This window comes from Dendropsophus ebraccatus, chromosome 1 (assembly GCF_027789765.1).
Source record: "Dendropsophus ebraccatus isolate aDenEbr1 chromosome 1, aDenEbr1.pat, whole genome shotgun sequence".
Lineage (NCBI taxonomy): Eukaryota > Metazoa > Chordata > Amphibia > Anura > Hylidae > Dendropsophus > Dendropsophus ebraccatus.
In genome coordinates, this window is record NC_091454.1 from 180,894,649 (window position 1) to 180,910,762 (window position 16,114).

At 43.6% G+C, this 16,114-nt stretch overlaps 1 long non-coding RNA gene across 3 annotated transcripts in view; it reads left to right on the plus strand.

The window, feature by feature from the left end:
- LOC138780951 (uncharacterized) overlaps positions 1-16,114 on the plus strand; it is a 244,515-nt gene that overhangs the window by 67,610 nt on the left and 160,791 nt on the right. Inside the window, exons 3-4 of one of the 3 annotated variants that reach the window (XR_011361647.1) lie at positions 10,516-10,797; positions 10,880-11,190. The exons of the other annotated variants lie outside the window; for them this stretch is intronic. This is a non-coding gene — a long non-coding RNA (uncharacterized lncRNA). Of the gene's footprint in view, positions 1-10,515; positions 10,798-10,879; positions 11,191-16,114 lie in introns of those variants that run through there. 3 annotated transcript variants of the gene reach the window in all.

Sequence of the window (16,114 nt, forward strand, 5' to 3'; positions counted from 1 at the left end):
AAAATCTTTCATTGTCCGTCATCCCCAAGGAGGAGAGGGAGGACCTTTTTCCAAAAAAAGAGGTGCATAAGTTGTAGTAGAGGTAGACAGGGCAGAAGAATAGGAGGAATACACATTGTAGTTTTGACCTCTGTTTCTTTGGTATCTGCCACCTCGTCCTCTTGGTGGGCCCCATGATCACCTCCCTCTGTTTCTTGTCGGGTAGGGCGATCTCTTGTTATTTTGTTTACGGGGTTCCGAATCTGATACTTCTGTGTCTGAAGAGGACATCTCACTGTCCGTACCTCCCCGATATGGATTGGTCAAAAATTTGTATGCCTTATTCTCTTTGAATTCTGTGATACCCTTGACAAATTGACGGTGTTTGCGTTCCTTTAGAGCAGCGTTTCCCATCCGGGATGCCGCGGCACGCTGGTGTGCCGGGAGAACCCGCCAGGGGTGCCGCGGGATCCCGGTGGGAAATGTGCGCTGTCTCTTTAAGCATCCCGAGAAGCTGCGGCCGCGCAGCTTCTCGGGATGCACCGATCACTTTCATGTTCCGCCCCGCACTATGAGCGGGCGGAACATTAAAGTAAGCAGAATATAGGAGCAGGAAGTGTCAGCGTCCTGCTCCTATATTCACTCCCATAGGCCGCCGACACTTTATACCAGCAGCCTATGGGAGGCCGGGACGTGACCTCTCCGGCAGGCGTGGTGATGTGACGTCATCACGCCTGCCGGAAGTCCCGTCCCCGCGGCTCGCAAGATGGTGCCCAAAGAGGAGGAGGAGAGCTGCTGCCTGCAGCCGCAGCGCAGATTAGGTGAGTAGGATGTTTTTTTTTTTTAAGGGGCAGAGCAGGGGGCATTATTAGTTCATGGGGTGCACCTCTGGGGGCATTATTAGTATATAGGTGCACCTCTGGGGGCATTATTAGTATATGGGGGGCACCTCTGGGGGCATTATTAGTATATGGGGGCACCTCTGGGGGCATTATTTGTATATGGGGGCACCTCTGGGGGCATTATTAGTTCATGGGGGAACCTCTGGGGGCATTATTGGTATATGGGGGCACCTCTGGGGACATTATTAGTATATGGGGGCACCTCTGGGGGCATTATTAGTATATGGGGGCACCTCTGGGGGCATTATTAGTTCATGGGGGCACCTCTGGGGGCATTATTAGTATATGGGGTCACCTCTGGGGGCATTATTAGTATATAGGGTCACCTCTGGGGGCATTATTAGTTCATAGGGGGCACCTCTGGGGGCATTATTAGTATATGGGGGCACCTTTGGGGGAATATTAGTATATGGGGGCACCTCTGGGGGATTATTTGTTCACGGGGGCACCTCTGGGGGCATTATTAGCTCATGGGTCATTATTAGTATATGGGGGCACCTCTGGGGGGATTATTAGTATATGGGGGCCACCCCTGGGGCAATATTAGTATATGGGGGCACCTCTGGGGGATTATTTGTTCATGGGGGCACCTCTGGGGGCATTATTAGCTCATGGGGCATTATTAGTATATGGGGGCACCTCTGGGGGCATTGTTAGTTCATGGGGACATTATTATTTCATGGGGGCACCTCTGGGGGCATTATTAGCTAATGGGGGCACCTCTGGGGGCATTATTAGTATATGGAGGCCACCCCTGGGGCATTATTAGTATATAGGGGCACCTCTGGGGGCATTATTAGTTCATGGGGGCACCTCTGGGGGCATTATTAGTTCATGGGGGCACCTCTGGGGGCATTATTAGTTCATGGGGGCACCTCTGGGGGCATTATTAGTTCATGGGGGCACCTCTGGGGGCATTATTAGTTCATGGGGGCACCTCTGGGGGCATTATTAGTTCATGGGGGCACCTCTGGGGGCATTATTTGTTTATGGGGGCACCTCTGGGGGCATTAATAGTTCATGGGGGCACCTCTGGGGGCATTATTAGTTTATGGGGGCACCTCTGGAGGCATTATTAGTTCATAGGGGGCACCTCTGGGGGCATTATTAGTTTATGGGGGCACCTCTGGAGGCATTATTAGTTCATAGGGGGCACCTCTGGGGGCATTATTAGTTCATAGGGGGCACCTCTGGGGGCATTATTAGTTCATAGGGGGCATGTCTGGGGGCATTATTAGTTCATAGGGGGCCCCTCTGGGGGCATTTTTATTTTTTAGGGGGCCCCTCTGGGGGCATTTTTAGTTTATAGGGGGCACCTTTGGGGGCATTATTAGTTCATAGGGGGCACCACTGGGGGCATTATTAGTTCATGGGGGCACAGCGGGGGATCCTACATACAGGGGGCACAGCAGGGGACCCTACATACAGGGGGCATCCCACATTCCTACCCGCTTTACTGCACATAACACCAAACAGCGCAGTTACTTTGCGAGCCGACAGGAGGGAGAAAGGGAAGGAAGTTTCTAGAAATGTGCGGAGCCTAAATTGTTTGTCTTGCAGGTTCTGAAGACATGAAAAGTAGCTGGAAGAAATCATCATGGCGGATGGAGAGGAAAAGGGAAAGTGACTCCTCAGATCAAAGAAGACGTCACCTGTGAGTCACTGTATGACGGTTTTCTTATTTTGTAGAATATTATTTAGTAGGGGTGCCCCGAGGAAATTTTTTTTTCCAAGGTGTGCCCTGAGGTGGAAAAGGTTGGGAAGCACTGCTTTAGAGTATGCTTGAATTTTTCAAATTTTGTTCTGTAGCTCTGTTTCCTTTTAGGAAATTCAGAATCTCCACTTAGACTTACAGCAGTGGTAATGGTTTCTTGAAGTTTTTTTGTGGTCGTCGCTAGAGTAAATTTTTCTGCATCCAATAGCAGGTTCATGAATCAAAGAGAGCTTATAGTTGTTTCTTGTTCCCATTTTTGCATAAGATCAGTTGTTCTCTATGATGGCACTATTCCTTTTTCTCAAACCACGTGGTACGATACAGAGCTGATACCAGTGATGGAATAGAATGGTGTATAGAGCTGATACCAGTGATAGAATAGAATGGTGTATAGATCCTGATACCAGTGATGGAATAGAATGGTGTATAGAGCTGATACCAGTGATAGAATAGAATGGTGTATAGATCCTGATACCAGTGATGGAATAGAATGGTGTATAGATCCTGATACCAGTGATGGAATAGAATGGTGTATAGATCCTTATACCAGTAATGGAATAGAATGGTGTATAGAGCTGATACCAGTGATGGAACAGAATGGTGTCTAGAGCTGATACCAGTGATGGAATAGAATGGTGTATAGATCCTGATACCAGTGATGGAATAGAAGGGTGTATAGATCCTGATACCAGTGATGGAATAGAATAATGTACAGAGCTGATATAAGTGATAGAATAGAATGGTGTATAGCTCCTGATACCAGTGATAGAATAGAATGGTGTACTGAGCTGATACCAGTTATAGAATAGAATGGTGTACTGAGCTGATACCAGTGATAGAATAGAATGGTGTATAGATCCTGATAGATAAGATTTAATATAATGGTGTATAGAGCCTATATCAGTAATGTAATGGTGTACAGAGCTGATACCACTGATGGAATAGAATGGTGTATAGATCCTGATACCAGTGATAGAACAGAATGGTGTACAGAGCTGATACCAGTGATGTAATAGAATGGTGTATAGATCCTGATACCAGTAATGGAATAGAATGGTGTATAGAGCTGATACCAGTGATGTAATAGAATGGTGTATAGATCCTGATACCTGTAATAGAATACAGTGATGTACAGAGCTGATACCATTGATGTAATAGAATGGTGTATACAGCAGATACTGTACTTATGTTATACTTTAGTCGGTTCCAAGAAGAGTTTTAGGGCTGGGCAATGCTTCCCATATGTATGGATGTACTTAAAAGTTTCTAATACAGCACTTTTTGCTCTATGAGGGTATGTGCACACTGAGGAAAAGGCGAGGAATTCAGCTTGAAATTCAGCTCAAAATTCAGCTTGAAATTCCTCCCGTAAAAAATGTGCAGAGCAAAGTCCCATTGTGTTCAATGGGTTTTCTGCTCTGTTGTTCACACTGCAGAATTTCCGAGCAGAATTTTCTGCTGTAGATCTGCTAGAGGAATCCTATAGTAGTCAATGGGGGGCTTAAATTCTGCTTGAATTCTGCCTGAAAACTTTCAGCTACAATTCCTCGAGAATTGCTCAGTGTGCAAGGGCCCTGACTGCTTACTTGTGAAACACGTGATAAACTACATGATTGTGTGCTCTTTTGTCATTATGTGTAAATGTATGCTGTTCATGTTCCTGCTATAATTAGACACTTAAAGTAGAAGTCCGACCAAAATTAATTTTTGATATGTTGTTACTTATGAAAAGTTATACAAATTTCTAATGTACATTATTTATGGGAAATGCACATATAGGGCTATTTCCCTTAATTTAGTAGATCAGGAAGTGTTAGAATTCTCTCAGATCCAGTGACGTCACGACAAAAGGTGTAATTCCTATGGAGTGTCCAGCAGGGGGCGCTCTCTATATAGAAGTCTATGGGACTTTATTTTTTCTATGGATTTCTATGTAATGTAATGTAATGTAGTGTAGTGTACAGTGCTTTATTGAATGAATACATCTATGGAATACTTTGGGGAGCAAGTGTCCTTGCTCCCCAAAGTATTGCATAAATGTATTTATTCAATACATTAGGATATCACAGCAAGCCCGCCGCATTCCCGCCGCCTGCCGATCCGCCGCATTCCCGCCGCCCGCCGATCCGCCGCATTCCCGCCGCCCGCCGATCCGCTGCATTTCCGCCGATCCGCCGCATATACACTGAACTACAGCTCCCATCATCTGCTTATAGTATGAACAGGTGATGAGAGCTGTAGCTGGGTAATGGATATCACTTGCCTGCGATGCCACTGCTTATGCCGCCGGGCGCAGGGGGGAGCCGCTCAGTACACAGGAGCGCTCCCCCCTCCTCCTTCTTCCGGGATAGCTTACCCCCCTATACCACTGCTGACTCCCCTCCGCTCTCATATACCGGCTCCCGATGCATCAGTGCGTACACCAAGATGCATCGGGAGCCGGTATGGCCAGGCAGGGAGTCAGCAGTGCTATAGGTTCCCAGAAGGAGGAGGAGGAAGGGGGAGCGGTCCTGTGTACTGAGCGGCTCCCCCCTGCACCCGGCGGCATAAGCAGTGGCATTGCAGGCAAGTGATATCCATTACCCAGCTACAGCTCCCATCACCTGTTCATACGATAAGCAGATGATGGGAGCTGTAGTTCAGTGTATATGTGGCGGATCGGCGTGCGGCGGATCGGCGGGCTTACTGTGATATCCTAATGTTTTGAATGAATACATTTATGCAATACATTGGGAAGCAAGGACACTTGCTCCCTAAAGTATTCCATAGATGTATTCATTCAATAAAGCACTGTACACTGCACTACACTACATTACATTACATAGAAATCCATAGACACAATAAAGTCCCATAGACTTCTATATAGAGAGCGCCCCCTGCTGGACACTCCATAGGAATTACACCTTTCGTTGTGACGTCACTGGATCTGAGAGAATTCTAACACTTCCTGATCTACTAAATTAAGGGAAATAGCCCTATATGTGCATTTCCCATAATTAATGTACATTAGAAATTTGTATAACTTTTCATAAGTAACAACATATCAAAAATTAATTTTGGTCGGACTTCTCCTTTAATTCTGCATTTTCTATACTTTGTTTTTTGACAAGACCACCCCATTAAAAAAAGATTATTTTTTTGTGCAAAATTGGGTGGTCGGCTCTTAGAGTTTTCACTGTATATGGAAATTCATGTAATTATACAGACTGTTGTTATTATAAGGAGGTCCTCCATACAGCAATTCCAATCTTGCTGTCAGAAATATGTTTAAATGATAGGTACTCTAAAACTCATTAAATATTTATTTTACATCTTTCTCCATTGGTAATAATGTTCATTCTTTTTGTTCATTCTTTTAAAGGGGTTTTCCAGAAAAAATTAACTTTTCCCCTATCCACAGGATACCCCTTTAAGTACTGTATGTCCCTGAGTTAGTGCTTAGTGCACGGCTCCACCACTTGTAGTCTGGCTCCTCCCACCCATGTAATTGATTACACGGACATCACCACAGGTCCTTCAGCCAACACTCCCCAGGGGATCCCGTCCTACAGCAGCCCAGGTGTCCTGTCTCTCCTCTCTATCAGAGTCCTGGCAGGGAGGAGCAGGAGTCAGGACAGGGCTGTTAGTTAGCAGCAGGATGGTGAGAGGGCACTCAGCTGCTGCATCCACAGGTGAGCGAGGGCATTCCCAGCTAGAGAAAGGTGTGGTCTGCTGGGAGAGGAGGGGGCGGCAGACAGTCACAGCAATCGCTCAGCATCCTAGGTGAGGAGCCGTCTCCCTTTCTAACAACAGGGGGCGCCGCCTGAGATCCCCACTTCAAGTGGCCTCATGGATGAAGTGCCACTGGCTGTATTTATTATCCTGTAAAGTAATATCGCTGTCACTTATACTCAGGTCTCACGATTTCTTTTAATTCCCCCCAGTCATGTTCACTATGGTACACTGACGTGTATTACACCTTACTACACCACAGTTTGGTTTAATTGTTCACCGTGTGGCATTATGGTTATGGGAGTCCTATACTTACATCCATTTTATTGCTTCTTGCCCTAAGGAATGCTGATTTTCAGTACCCCGGCTCCTGCCCTTTGTGTCGCCCACTTCCAAAATGGCCGAAGGCACATTGCACTCACATATGCATGGGTGGCCGTATCTGTGTAAATGCCACAAAAAGGCTTTGTTCCTACCTATCTTGGAGGATGCTCGGTGGCACTAAACAGCAGGGCCTGAGTGGACATAAAATGGCTGCAGGCAGTGTGGATTGCTGTTGGCTCCTTTTGTCCACTCAAATTCTGCCACCTAAGTGGAAAGCAGCCAGGAAGCTGAGGGACCCCATTAAGCTGAATAGCATGTGTTGGGGGTCCCAATGTTTAGTTGACCTTCCTGCTGAGTTTTTGTGCAGTGAACGGAGCCTGTGAGGGAGGCAGATGTGTATGAAGGGCAGAGGGCGGCAGCCATTTTCCTATTGCATCTACTTAGCTGGTATAATCTCCAGTGACAGTTGTGGGTGCTCAGTGGCGGCAGTGGTAGGGTGTCGGCCTCCGTAGCTGACATCAAGGGTTCAAATCCCTTCACCCACACTTTTATTTTTTCACCCCTTCCCTTCTTTTACATTTTAGGCTTATTGGATCTCCACTATTATCTTACCACTTTGGCGAACCAGAACACACTATATACAGCCTTGCCTTCATCCCTCCTTGCTCATCATCTACAACTTGGTGCCTACATATATACTGTCTCTCAAGAAGCCATTGCCTGTCAAACATACCTCCTTTATGGCCGGGGTTCCTCTTCTAGTCTTTTTCATTTCATTTCTTTACATTTAGCTATTCTTGAGTATTCTTTGGATATTGTAGGTTTTTCTTGCATGTGCCATCTATTTGCCAGTGGGGTATACCCACTATAGATATCAGTGGCTTATTCTTATTTTCGTATTAAAATCACAAGGATTGAACTTTTAGGCCTATAGTATTGTATACTATGTAGTCATATCTTTACACTCTCGGTGAGGTTTTAATGGATTAGGCAGCAATGAGAATGTTCCCTTACCTGTTTGCCTATTAGCTTTGGCTTATATATTTATTCTTACCTTACCAACCCTTCCTCTGATTTGAGGGCCATTCATGTAGAGCAGGGGTGTTAAACTCAAATACATTGTGGGCCAAAATTAAAAAATTGGACAAAGTCGAGGGCCAACCTTGATAATTATTTAAGCACGAATGCTGCCGTCCTGGCACTGTCAGATCAGCACCCGGCAATCCTGGTACTGTCAGCGCTGTGCACTTTGATAAATGACATGATATATTGCTGTGCCATGATTAAACTTCAACCCATGTAATAGCCAACCCCCCCCAATATTGCCCCATGTAGTAGCCAACCAAACCAAAACTGCCCCACATATTAGCCAGCCCTCCCAATAGTGTTCAAATAGTAGCCAGCCCCCAATAGTGTCATATAGTAGCCAGCCCTCCCTCATAGTCTCTTATTTAGTAGCCAGCCCTTCCCCATAGTCTCTTAGATAGTAGCCAGCGCTTCCCCAATAATCTCATATTGTAATCAGCCATCCCAGTAGTCTCACAAAACATGTGAGTGCCACATAAACACATCACATAAACACCTACGGCAACAAGGCATTACCGGGATATGGGGGGGGGGGGGGGGGGTATGGTGCATACTATTCTTGATGTTCCAATGTCTCACCCTGCCTTTTGAGGAACCCACCTCCTTAATAGGGTGGCCCCAACCGCGGTGTCGGTCCCTTGCCTAGTATATGTGCCCAGGAAAAAAACTACAAAATGGTGAAATAAACTCTGTGCAGGTGCTTAAATAATACTGTACATATTCAAAAATGCAAAAAAAATGCAGCATTAACTTGGATTTTTTGGATATTACTCAAAGAGCATCAAAGCAATATTGGTATAATCAATCTTATTTCCAACGTGTTTCACCCATCAGATTAGAACGGGATCATCAGGGAAAATATACACCCAATCGTGTCCATTCTGTAATACCATAATTTGAGACAAGCTGCACACCAACATATGGATGGGGTTGGCGATAAAGTATGAGCAATAGATAAATAGACAATAGATAAAAGCAAGTGTTAAATCCCCCCATAAGAATTATGGGTAACAAGAGCTCCCGGACTGGCTATACATTAGATGGTATGTATATACGCAGATAAACTAGTAGCACTCTATTGTTTGTGATTCAAACACGAAAGTGAGATGGTTTGTATGCTATACAACATAAATAACAAAACAGCATGTATTCTGCCAACAATAATAATGCTAAAGAACATGTAGGTACCAAGTAGCGGCCAAATGTCCCCTAAATCGGACTAGCATGTAAACGGTAGAGGATACCCGGCGATAATGTATCCAAACATACATATAAGAGAACAGGGTATAGCAGACAATATCCTCTATTGCCCTACCAGTGTAAGATAAATGCTGGCTGGGCTAAATGATTGTGAATAGGTGTAAAGTGGAAATGCTACTTATGCATATCCATAACTCAGATGTAGTATCGCCATTGGGATCCCATATATCATAAGCTCCAGTTTGGTGCTGTCATCTCCATGATGGATGGAGGCGTACTGCCGGGGCTAACGTCAGCTAATAAAGCATGGCGTCCAGCTACTTCCTGTATCGGCATTTGCTGTATACGTCACTTTCGGCATAGGTCAAATGCCTCAGTGACGTTGATGCCCTATGGATTGCATTTGGCGCGCCAGTGGGTAGCGTCACTTCTGGTAGTTGGAACGCACCTTGCGTTCCAATATGGAGGCGACACGGGAAATGCAGTAGCACAAAATAACGATACTGGAGCCATAAAGACAATGAGTCCTGCCCAACTGGGGATCATATACATAGTCTAAACTATAGTTCAAAAGGATGCTGGTAGTAAAACAATTAGGTATAACCCACTCAATATGGCTACTGGAACGCAAAATGCGTTCCACTATACATATCTAAGGCATGAGATCAGGACAGGGACTAAGCCCATTTGCATGGAACTTGGAGCTATGGATGGTGGCATAGATTAATGTTGCATGGAGATTAATTTTGAGAAATAGTTACTATGTATGGTGAAGACAAAACTATAATAGATGGTTGAGAATAATTATAATAATACATGCATCCAGCAATTCCAATAAACACAGATTATCATAAATGATTATGAAAGTACATGCAAATATGAGAATGAAGAATATAAAACAATGGATTGTGACTCCCTAAGTTATAGCACACATTTGTGTCCTAATATCAGGAACAATCCTGCACCACAGTAATTAATAAGCCAGAACGGGGTAAGTACACCCTAGGGGGAATTGTGGCAATGAGCTTATGAACTTACGTAGCAAAAAAGTTATACCTAACATTAAAAAGACACTGCTGACCTCATTAAAAAACTAGACGGAATACATTTAGATCAAGATATGTTGTTGGTAACATGTGAGTCACTATATACTAATATTAAACATCAAGATGGTCTGGAGGCGGTGTCATATTTTTTGCGGAATGGAGATGTGGACAATGACGCAATTGAATGCCTGACTGAGTTGCTGTCTTTTACCCTAACACACAATTTTTTCATTTTTAATGGGTCCTTCTACCTACAGCTCCAGGGAACGGCTATGGGGGTGCCTTGTGCGCCCTCGTATGCCAACCTTTTCCTGGGGCTGTGGGAGAGGGACCTTCTCCTGTGAGCCCATCTCAATGGATCGTGTCGTCATGTGGGCACGATACATTGATGATGTTTTCCTGATCTGGCAGGGGACTGAAGAGGATTTACAGACCTTCATGGAAGAATTAAACAATAACACCTGTAACATCCATTTGACATATAAATGGGATGTAGAAAAAATAGATTTTTTGGACATTATGATAAAAAAAGGATTCCTCTGGTTATTTACAGACGGATGTGTATAGGAAGTCCACATCGGTGAACTAAATTCTACACGCAACGTCCTCCCACCCAACATCTACAATCAAGGCATTACCGACTGGCCAGTAACTGAGGATCCGCCGCATTTGCTCTTCTGATGAAGACTTTGAGCGACAGGCACAGGAACTACAACGAAGGTTCCTGGACAGAGGATACAGTGAGAGAGCATTGAAGAAAGCATATAAACGAGCCAAGACAATAGACAGACAACAGTTAATTCACACATCTATCTCGAGGAGGTCAGACAATCAGGTAAGATATATTACTAACTACCATGGCCAATGGCAAAAAATGAGGGAAGTGATGCAACAGTATTGGCCTGTTTTATTATCAGATACTACTCTACAGAAATACTAACCGAAGACACCGTCGATTACTGCCAGAAGATCTGCCAACCTAAAAGGGAAGTTAAAAAAAGTCACTATCCTGGACAACAAAGGAATCCCTTCAAAACTAGAGGACCCAAGTGGGGGTGTACCCCATGTGGGAAATGTGTGGCATGCCCTAACATCGAATGGGCCACGAATTTCACCGACTCTTCTGGTCAGCATACATATGACATTCGGCAGACTATCACATGTGACACAAGGTATGTGATTTACTACGCTACATGCCCCTGTACTAAGATATATTTTGGACTTACAAGTCGAGCTTTGAAGATACGCGTTCGAGAGCACATGAGGGACATTGAAACTGCACGCAATGAGAATATGCATACTAATTTAAAACCTGTAGCACAGCATTTCAAAAGGTACCATGATTGCAATTCCTACACACCTGGCTCAATGCGAAGCTAAATAGATATGGAAGTTTAAGACTGTGTATCCTATGGGCATGAATGAGGTTCTGAGCTTCGCTCCGTTTCTGAATTACGGTGCTAGATCCTGAGTTTTCTTGTCCAAGTCCCAATGGTTTTAATCTTTTTATCATTTAAATAATTTTAATTAATATTTGTATGTTTTTTTCTTGCGCCATTCTATGTATGTTACAGACAAAGTATATGAAGTTGAAAATGACGGAAAAGACTCTTTTTCTCCCCGTCCTTTTCGCCTCCCTTTTTTTCCCCCCCAAATTCACACCATGCGATTTTTTTGCACCCTATGCGTTTTTGTTGCGTTTTTTGTGATTTTGTTATAATTAATTTGTTCGGCACCACACATAACACATATTTTTCTTTTTTAGTACACTAGCTCAGCTGCACATAATATTTGATATATTCCATATATGCATATTTATTTGATATATAATTCATATTTTCTTATTCATTTATAAATATTTTTTCACATAAATATATAGTTTTATTCATTTCTTTAGATAGACTTTTCATTCACATAATAACTCATACACTTAAATTATGGTCACGATTTTAGTTCTTAATTTATTACCCACTTATATTTAGAATGGAATCTTTTTTTAACACAATGATCACACGAGTACACTATGCACTTTATCAATAGGAGGGGGTATGAAACATCCTATTCATAATTTTCGCTCTATCTAACAATCCGTGACAATTAGTGACCAAGATATACTGGCATGCCTTGCATGCCCCGCACCTATAAGTACCCATCAGTCTGGTTTGTCGCAACCATATCGTTGAGGTTGGGGGAGAAAAATGGCTATTGACCAAATGGTCTCCCAGATTTCTCCCTCGTCTGTAGGTAACCCTGGGTTTCTCATCAATCAAGGTAGCAACTATAGGGTCCGTCTTAAGTATTGGCCAAAACTGGTCCAATATCTCCCTAATTTGTTGTGCTGAAGAATCATAGGTCCCTATGACTCTCAGTTTCAGGTCCTCGTTGACTTGATCTTTGGGGACCAATAGGGTACGCCTATACTTCTTTAGTGCATTCTGTTATGCTTTTTTCAGAACCCCGGACGGATATCCATGGTCCTGAAAACGTTGCTGTAAAACAGCTGCCTCTTTTTTGAATGCTTAAGGAGAGAAGCAATTTCTGCGCTCTCCCAAAAAAATTTGTCCCTTTGGTATTCCTCTCCTTAGAGGAAAGGCGTGATGGCTGTCCCATTTTAGCAGGGTGTTAACTGCCATGGGTTTACGATAGACCGAGGTTTTAATATGGCCACCTTCCCCTCTTTCCAAAAGGACATCTAGGAAGCAAAGTTTGTTAGTTTGTATCTCAAAGGTAAATTTCATTCAATATTGTTGTCATTAAGTGTGTGCATGAAGTCCTCAAACTGATGGCGTGCACCCGACCAGAGAACCAAGACGTTGTCTATATATCTGCCCCATAGCTGAATATGTTCATGATAGACGTTCATAGATTCACCAAATACGATCTCCTCCTCCCACCAGCCCAGGAACAAGTTGGCATATATGGGGGCCACTGGAGCGCCCATCGCTGTGCCCCTGAGCTGGTGGAAGATCTGGGAGGAGAAGGTAAAGTAGTTTTTGGTGAGTACAAATTCCAACAAGGACAGAATTAGATCATTGTGGGGTATATGATGGATGCTCCGGCTTTTGAGGAAATGTTTCACTGCCTGTAATCCATGATGGTGTGGGATTGAACTGTAGTGAGTTCAATTGGTCAATTAAGGAACTCAATTTGGCCGAATCCAAAATGGATTTCAGTTGTTTCTGAAAATGTGTAGTGGGATCTGACCTTAAAAAAGCATAGTTTGATCGATCCCTCAGTACTTGTTGACACTCACATATTTCTCTTGATCAAGGATCACTAGGTTCCCACCCTCGTCAGATGGCTTGATAACAAGGGATCTATTTTTCTCCAATGTCACTAGGGCCTTCCTCTCTTCGAATGTAAGATTGTAGTCCATATGTGTACTCCTGGGTTCAAGTTGATCTATGGCTTGGGTTACAACCCGTACAAATGTGTCTATCACACCTCATCACTCAAGGAAGGCATCGTGGTACCTTTCTTCCTACAATCGGTGATTGGTCCTTTACCCTCAGGTCTCTCTTGTTCATGTAGTAAAGACGTCAGGATATTGATGCCTTCAAAATCTGGATAATCCAATTGCAAATCCTGGAAAGTTCTTTGATTTTTTATCAAAAAGAATTTCTTCCACTTGAGGGATCTGGCGAAAAGATGTAAATCTTTGACCCAACCGAACTTGTCTACTTTATTTGTGGGGATAAATGATAGTCCTTTTTGTAAAAGACTGGTTTCTGCAGAGGAAAGAACATATTGGGATAAATTAATGATTTGGTTATCCTTGGAAAATCTTTCATTGTCCGTCATCCCCGAGGAGGAGGGGGATGACCTTTCTCCAAAAAAAGAGGTGCATAAGTTGTAGTAGAGGTAGACAGGGCAGAAGAATAGGAGGAATACACATTGTAGTTTTGACCTCTGTTTCTTTGGTATCTGCCACCTCGTCCTCTTGGTGGGCCCCATGATCACCTCCCTCTGTTTCTTGTCGGGTAGGGCGATCTCTTGTTATTTTGTTTACGGGGTTCCGAATCTGATACTTCTGTGTCTGAAGAGTATACTTTACTGTCCGTGCCTCCTTGATATGGATTGGTCAAAAATTAGTATGCCTTATTCTCTTTGAATTCTGTGATACCCTTGACAAATTGACGGTGTTTGCGTTCCTTTAGAGTATGCTTGAATTTTTCAGTTTTGTTCTGTAGATCTGTTTCCTTTTTGGAAGTTCAGAATCTCCACTTAGACTTACAGCAGTGGTAATGGTTTTTTGAAGTTTTTTTGTGGTCGTCGCTAGAGTAAATTTTTCTGCATCCAGTAGAAGGTTCATAAATCGAAGAGAGCTAATACACTGACCGGCCACTTTATTAGGTACACAATGCTAGTAACGGGTTAGACACCCTTTTGCCTTCAGAACTGCCTCAATTCTTGGTGGCATAGATACAACAAGGTGCTGGAAGCATTCCTCAGAGATTTTGGTCCATATTGACATGATGGCATCACACAGTTGCTGCAGATTTGTCGGCTGCACATCCATGATGCGAATCTCCCGTTCCACCACATCCCAAAGATGCTCTATTGGATTGAGATCTGGTGACTGTGGAGGCCATTGGAGTACAGTGAACTCATTGTCATGTTCAAGAAACCAGTCTGAGATGATTCTAGCTTTATGACATGGCGCATTATCCTGCTGAAAGTAGCCATCAGATGTTGGGTACATTGTGGTCATAAAGGGATGGACATGGTCAGCAACAATACTCAGGTAGGCTGTGGCGTTGCAACGATGCTCAATTGGTACCAAAAGGCCCAAAGAGTGCCAAGAAAATGTTCCCCACACCATGACACCACCACCACCAGCCTGAACCGTTGATACAAGGCAGGATGGATCCATGCTTTCATGTTGTTGACGCCAAATTCTGACCCTACCATCCGAATGTCGCAGCAAAAATCGGGACTCATCAGACCAGGCAACGTTTTTCCAATCTTCTACTGTCCAGATTCGATGAGCTTGTGCAAATTGTAGCCTCAGTTTCCTGTTCTTAGCTGAAAGGAGTGGCACCCGGTGTGGTCTTCTGCTGCTGTAGCCCATCTGCCTCAAAGTTGGAGGTACTGTGCATTCAGAGATGCTCTTCTGCCTACCTTGGTTGTAACGGTTGGCTATTTGAGTCACTGTTGCCTTTCTATCAGCTCGAACCAGTCTGCCCATTCTCCTCTGACCTCTGGCATCAACAAGGCATTTCCGCCCACAGAACTGCCGCTCACTGGATGTTTTTTCTTTTTCGGACCATTCTCTGTAAACCCTAGAGATGGTTGTGCGTGAAAATCCCAGTAGATCAGCAGTTTCTGAAATGCTCAGACCAGCCCTTCTGGCACCAACAACCATGCCACGTTCAAAGGCCCTCAAATCACCTTTCTTCCCCATACTGATGCTCGGTTTGAACTGCAGGAGATTGTCTTGACCATGTCTACATGCCTAAATGCACTGAGTTGCCGCCATGTGATTGGCTGATTAGAAATTAAGTGGTAATGTGCAGTTGGACAGGTGTACCTAATAAAGTGGCCGGTGAGTGTAGTTGCTTCTTGTTCTCATTTTTGCATTAGATCAGTTGTTCTTGATCTCTCTGCTGGCACTATTCCTTTTCTCATACCACGTGGTACGATACAGAGCTGATACCAGTGATGGAATAGAATGGTGTATAGAGCTGATACCAGTGATGGAATAGAATGGTGTATAGAGCTGATACCAGTGATGGAATAGAATGGTGTATAGAGCTGATACCATTGATAGAATAGAATGGTGTATAGATCTTGATACTTATAAATAAATACAATGATGTACAGAGCTGATACCATTGATGTAAAAGAAAGGTGTATACAGCAGATACTGTAGTTATGTTATACTTTAGACGGTTCAAAGAAGAGTTTTAGGGCTGAGCAATGCTTCCCATATGTAGGGATGTACTAAAAAGTTCCTAATACAGTACTTTTTGCTGTATGAATGCTTACTTGTGAAACACGTGATAAAATACATGATTGTGTGCTCTTTCATCATTATATGTAAATGTATGCTGTTCATGTTCCTGCTTCAATTAGACACTTAATTCTGCATTTTCTATACTTTGTTTTTTGACACGACCACCCCATTAAAAAAGATTCATTTTTTTGCGCAA